Source organism: Cupressus sempervirens, chromosome 4, assembly GCF_028749045.1.
Source record: "Cupressus sempervirens isolate cs-2001-9-10 chromosome 4, ASM2874904v1, whole genome shotgun sequence".
NCBI lineage: Eukaryota > Viridiplantae > Streptophyta > Pinopsida > Cupressales > Cupressaceae > Cupressus > Cupressus sempervirens.
This window is the reverse complement of record NC_143121.1, coordinates 570,707,776-570,714,426: the sequence shown is the minus strand read 5'-3', so window position 1 is coordinate 570,714,426 and position 6,651 is coordinate 570,707,776. Positions and strand designations below refer to the sequence as shown.

General features: G+C 29.7%; 1 non-coding gene across 1 annotated transcript; it reads right to left on the bottom strand.

The window, feature by feature from the left end:
• Positions 1–316: 316 nt before the first annotated feature.
• On the bottom strand, positions 317–388 carry TRNAI-UAU (transfer RNA isoleucine (anticodon UAU)). Its single transcript has one exon. It is a non-coding gene; the product is annotated as a tRNA-Ile (tRNA).
• Positions 389–6,651: the final 6,263 nt, after the last annotated feature.

The window sequence follows — 6,651 nt, the reverse complement described above, 5'->3', positions numbered from 1 at the left end:
ACATTTATCTCCCAACCAAATTTATGGCTAAACTATTTTAATCATTGATTAGGTCATTGATTTAGTCATTTATTGTTGTTACTCGGTAGTTTATATGGTAGTTTATTTGGCAATTTTGGTAGTTTATTTGGTAGTAATTTTTGGTAGTTTATTGGGTAGTATATATGGTAGTATATTTGGTAGTTGAATTGCTAGTATATTTTGTAATTGTTTGGGTAGTTTATATGGTAGTATATTTCATAGTTTATTTGGTAGTATACATGGTAATATATTTGGTAATATTTGGTAGTTTATTTAATCATTAATTTAGTCATATTAGGGTACGATGGAATTGAACCACCATCCTCCTACTTATAAAGTAGGTGCTCTTCCATTGAGCTAGTACCCTTTAAAGAATAATGCAAAAAAATGACAAATTTGTCTTCCCAACATTAGATCTTCTATGATCATGGTCACTGTAGCATGATATACTCTTCTCAAAGAACACAAATTTTAGTTATTATGAAAAACAATAATCTAAATCTTTATCAATAACAATTTAAGAATTTTAAATTCTTATGTTCAAGTATTTTATAATTATATTTCATGTCAATTATGCTTCTCTAAATTATTGTAGTGATAGACTTATAAAATATAATTTGGAGCACTTTGGCCACACACAAGTATTGTTTCTTGTGCTAACTTCTCAGAAAAAAATACAAATGATTATACAATTTATGTCAAGAAAATAGACCTTTGCATTAAATAAAAACATCAAACCCATTAAAAAATCACATCTATTAATTAAAAATTGAGAAATACAATCAATTGAAATACTCACTTTTTAACATATGGAGGTGTCAAAAGATCAAATATTTCCTCTTCCTTATGCTCAGGTGGGTGCTAGAAAGTTTTCATTAAACCTGATGTTGACATTTATTGAACCTTGGTCTACAAACAATATAAAAATACAAATTTGATAAAAATAAGGCACGCAAAAAGAAAGCTTTTATTAATTATCTATAATTAAGTTATTCCTAGTAATAGGGAAAGTGGTGTCAATTCATAAATGTAACAAAGAACTAAATAATATGTTTATGATAAATTTCTTTAAAAAACCTATAACAAAAGGAAATAATAGACTAGGAAAAAAATGAAAAAAAAAAAGTTCAGGAAATGTAAGCTTTGCCAAGAAAAGATTCAAAACCTTGGTTAAATCATTATTAGCCTAATAAGAATATTAGGGACCATTAAAAAAGTCTCAGCCTGAACATCTTGTATTACCAATAGCTCCTTTTCCCTCCATGCTACTACAACTAAACAATCAAGAGAAAGAAAAACAATAGGACTAATTCATTAGAAAACCCATGAATCTTGAGACATGAAAATTAACAAGAAATATAGATTTTAGAATGAAAGATGATATCTTACCTTTGCAAGTGACAACTTTACTAGCAATTTCTGCAAGAGACAGAGGAACTCTGCAATCTGTACTCTGAAAATTCTTGTTAAAAGAGTCAATTTCTATTCCACTCTCTATTTCCATTCTCCAAACAACAAAAATGAAGAAATATTTGTGCTTCTCTTCTAATTGCTTAACCTTAAAATATTTTATTTACCAATATTCAAAGCTCTTGGACAAAAAATCTCCAATCAATATGTTGGACGAAGATAAATCATAGAAGAAAAAGAAGGATAATAATCCACTAATATTATTCTTTAGCAATCAAATATCCAGATCGAACCAATTAGTATAAGCACTCATCAAAAGAGGAGATATCAACATTCAAGAGGAAAGTGACATCAAATCAGATCCGTTAAACTTACAACAATAGAGCACTTTGATTTCTTAAAGATCTGCAAAACACTAAAATTCTTAAAGATCCAATAAAATTTCATAAATTTTATAAATTTTAATTTACAACTAAAGTAAAGAACTTTGATTTCTTAAAGATGTTTATGAACTTCCATTTTAAATAGGCAATCCCTCTCTTTATGATCTACCCTATTCACCATTATAGCAAACTAGCTTTTATGTGCTCAAACTTCAATATCCTGATTAAATATTATGAATAAATATTACAAAATTGTCTTAAAGGTTCAATCTCGCAAAGGTTAAAGTTAGGAAAAATATTTGGGTTGGTCACAAATGTATGTAGCCATAGCTACTTGCAAAGGGGCATTTGCAATGGGACGATGGTGTAAAGATGCCACAAGAAATCCCATGATGGACAGTAGTGCAGCATGCTGGTACCCTTGGACAAGTTGATCTTTCTTTTTCACAGTCTACTCCTTCACCATCCCTGAGCCTTCTTTTTTTTAATGATTAATTGACAACCAATAGATATATTTATAGGAACCATGTATTTTTGCCTCTAGTCTATCCTTCATTGATCTCTTGTTATCATCAAGAACAACATATGAAAAACCATTATTAGAGCTCCTCAACAGATTATCATTGCTACAACACCTGCACATCTAGAATCACACACATCCATAATTTAACTACAATATTCTTACAGATAGAAAGTAGTGACTTGAAAGTGGAAAGTTCCTAAATATGACTACACACAAACATTCCATTCCTTAGAACTTTCACCCTTTCTCTACCTTCTCTGCATCCTATAGGAATAGGTTTGATAGGTGCATGAAAGCACAAACACCATTGGTGTCAAATGCTACTGCCCGCACTCAGGAGCACAACCTTTTAGACATGGGCATGTAAATTTGGAAAGGACTGTATTAAACTTTCTTTAGGCTTCTCGCATAATCACAACTAAAGTTGTTTAATTTACCAATGTTATAAAGTAAATGCGTTGTCATTTTCTATTGTTTAATGGATTTATTTTAGTTGCAAATTGATGTCATATTAGTCACAAAAAGTAACTCTTTTACTATTAGATGCTTAAACTTTTAGAAATCTCTTGTTTTAGGGAAGTTTGAGAAATGTATGATTGCTTATGAAATAGGAGATTCAACCTCATGTTTTCCAGCCTCTGTTTATTTTGTTTCTTTAATTGGGCATGCCTGTATTATGAACTGTAAAGTTTTCTTGTAGTACATAACCCTAAGCATCTGTCAACAAGTCTACTTTTTGCTGAATACTTTATTTTCTACCTCGAGCTATTACAATATAGAAAAGAGGAAACAAAAGTGTAACTCATGGTAGAAAAATATAGCTTCTTTTATTCATAAAGAAAGAGATTACAAATATATGCTAAAATTGTTTACATGAATATCTCAAGATTTCATTAATTGAATAAGAAAGAGGAAGTACTCTAAGGATTTTTCATAATTTTATGACATGTTTCTTTTATACAATGATACTTAAATACACCTATATGTACAAGTACAAGAAATACAAATAGTTTACTTTTGGATCCACACCTGCAGTGGATATACTATTAAACTAGGTGTATATCTAAATGAAAAGCACTGAAAGAAAGGAAGACAAGTCATTAAAGGGGAGGTGGAGTGAGATTCCCCTTGCATGGTTATGGCATATGGTTGAATTTTTTTGGCAGTCAAATCTTGATCTCACATCATCCAAGAACCTGCAAAGAGTCAAAATAAAGGGTTCAGTCACTGATGACTAAGCAATGGAGTCTCATTTCTTCATCCAAAATCTTCCCTAATAAAGTGAATTCCATGCTTTAGATCCATATATTCAAATACATGGAAATGAAATCAGGAAAGAAAAGAAGGGATAGAATCACAAATTTCTATTACATTTTCTTTATGTGCAAATATGATTTTGGAGAAATGAAAAAATACAGCAATTTGGGGAAAAGAGATCTAAAATTGTACATAACAAAAATCATAGAGAAGAACCATATCAACCATTTTTTAGCCATGAAGCAATATTTTTATGCTACTATTCATATTATTTAGCATACAGGCTACAAGAAGTAAAAGGCATGACAAAGAAGTGTTATCATAATGGTGACTTTATGATTTTTCTTTCTAGCTTCCCAATCCATGCAAGGCATCAAAACTAAATAGAAATAAAATGACTATAGGTTTAGAAAAATGATACATATGTATTTAAGATGGCATAGGTTTCTTTCTCAAGATAGCTAAATTTTTAGAGAGCAGCCACAACAATACAATGCAAATTCAAGAAAGAGTTTTGATGGTTTAAAAAGAAGGATAAAACTAGAGTATGGAGCTATGGATTTGAACATTGGTAGAAATAACTTAGATATAATTTTCATGGTTATTCACTTTCTAAATGCTACAAACTTTGGTTGTTTGGAGGATTTCAAAAAGAAATTTAAAGATCAAGTTGACAAGGCACCACTGGTAGAGATTTCATACGACCAAGGAAAGGAAGTTACAAATATCGATGTATTGTTCCAAGGTAAGCTACAAGAGACATGAATAAGATAGTTAAAAGGATACATGAATAAAGGTCGTATGGAAAATACATGAGCTATACACAAAATAGAGAGGTTTTGAGTTCAAAAGAAATACAATCATCATTTTTTAAGTAACTATGGGTTTAGACTGCTGCAATAGTATAATACATTCCTTCTATCAAGAAAATTATTTCTCATGGTATTAGTGTTAATGTTATTCTAATGTTCTCACCTCCAAAGTATGAAATGGTCACTGATGTATATTTAAAAGGTTTTAAATCTTGTAAAGCTAAGAAAAAGTTAGTAATATTACTTCTTTCCTAGCAAGTTGTATTGGCATAATTATAGACAAAAAACTTGAAAAGGTTGAAACTCAGTATGCACTCATGGTTCAAGAAAAGATTGATAGAACACGAGCTTCTCTTGGTTACAAACTATATCAAGAAAGGATTTAAATTATGAAGGAAATAGTGAACACATAAGGTGGAATATTTGTTTATTGTATGGATAGAACAGGAGAAGCCAATGATGGCCAATAGGGCATATCCCACAAAGTGCACAAATGATCAAACTTTATTATAGAAAAATAAAAAAAGATTTGAGATATATCTTTCAAACAATCCAAGGAAATGATGTGATTATATCTAGTACATGAATTTTAAACATTTAAGAAAACAAGAGAAGCTAAAATATTAAAAGAAATGTGAAAATCTGGTTATTCTCCCGCAATGTATCATAATAAAAAAATTTCAAGAAACCATTATCACTATTATGAGTCACCAAAGAAGCTACAATTAAAGAAGATTACATCTATAGTAGGAACATATTCTCATTCAAATAAAAGGTAGGAATTATATGTAAAATAAGCTTATAGAGCCACTACAAATGAAAGAGAAGTTGTAGCTGATACAAGCTATATATTAATCAAAAAATGTTGCTGGTTATGAATACTATTATGACTGAAAATGAAAACAGAGTAGACAATTTCTCATGGAAAAGAGCATTAGCAATAAATATTTTGATCACAACTGAAGAACATATGTACATAGAATACCCTCATAGTATCCAACTATATTTTCAGCAAGAATAAGAAAGACCTTTTCATATTTATAATTTTTAAAGGATAGTGACAACAAAGTTTTTTTCATGGAACATTCAGGTAAATTTCAAAATGCATAACACGGTTACTTCATCAAGGTCATGATGCAAGTATAAGTAATTACAACAACATTATGAAACATAACCAAGGAAATATTAAAAGGAAAAGTGCTAATTTTATTCAACTGTAGTATTTTTAAGAAGATAAAGCTTGAAGTGATTATCATATGGAAGAAAATCAGCATTCAAAGCTATAAAGATCCAAATCATCAAAACTTTTTAGAGTACTCTATAGAAGTATAGCAAGAAATAATGATTTTTAATTGTATTGTTATTTTAAAAAAATCCAAAAAAATAGTCATCTTGCATTTAACTTTTTAGGAAAATGAATCAAATATTGATAAACTACGATCTGGGTTTCATCCAGAATGGAACAAATTTGGTCCCAACGCGAACAAAATCCTAAGAAACTAAAAGAGAACAAAAATACAGATGTTTTTCCATGGAGTAGTGTTGTTGATATGAAATAATGGAGTCATATGTGTAAAGTTATGCAGATAGATATGAAGATAGTAAAGTCAAATCAAAAGGCCAATGTTGGGTACAAATTTTCTCTATAGTGAATTTGACACTTGCAAAAAGACTTCAAACATAGTATGAGACTGAACATTTAAAGGCTTTTGAGTAACCATAGAGACATAAGCCTCGACTGCTAAAAAGGAATACTTTCCAGAAAATGACAAAGTTAAATATTCACAACAAAAGAAGCATAAAATTCCAAGGAGAAGTCTCTGCAAAGAGTGAAAGAGTTTTTAGTGTGAAGAAATAATATAGAGAGGGGTCTTTTCAACATATCCTTGATCAAGAGATAAAGCAGGCTAGTAAATCTTCTATTTCTCTATCCAAAATGACTATAGTTGTGAAAACAAGCATGTTCCTCATTAATTTTTTTGATAAGGAGTTTAAATAAAAAGAAATGCAGTCCCTTCAAATCTAGATATCATAGAATTTAGTTAATGAGATTTCCTTGAAAAAAGTATAGATCATAGACCAAAATTCTAAGAAGTTGATCAAAGATATTTTTATGAGTAAGGAAAAATAATTACTAAGCTAGGATTTAGTTATAGAAAAGAAAAGATTTCCCTATTCTAAAAGATACTATGACAATTATCAACCACTAAACAAAGGAAAACTTACCATAGTTGTAGAGAATAAA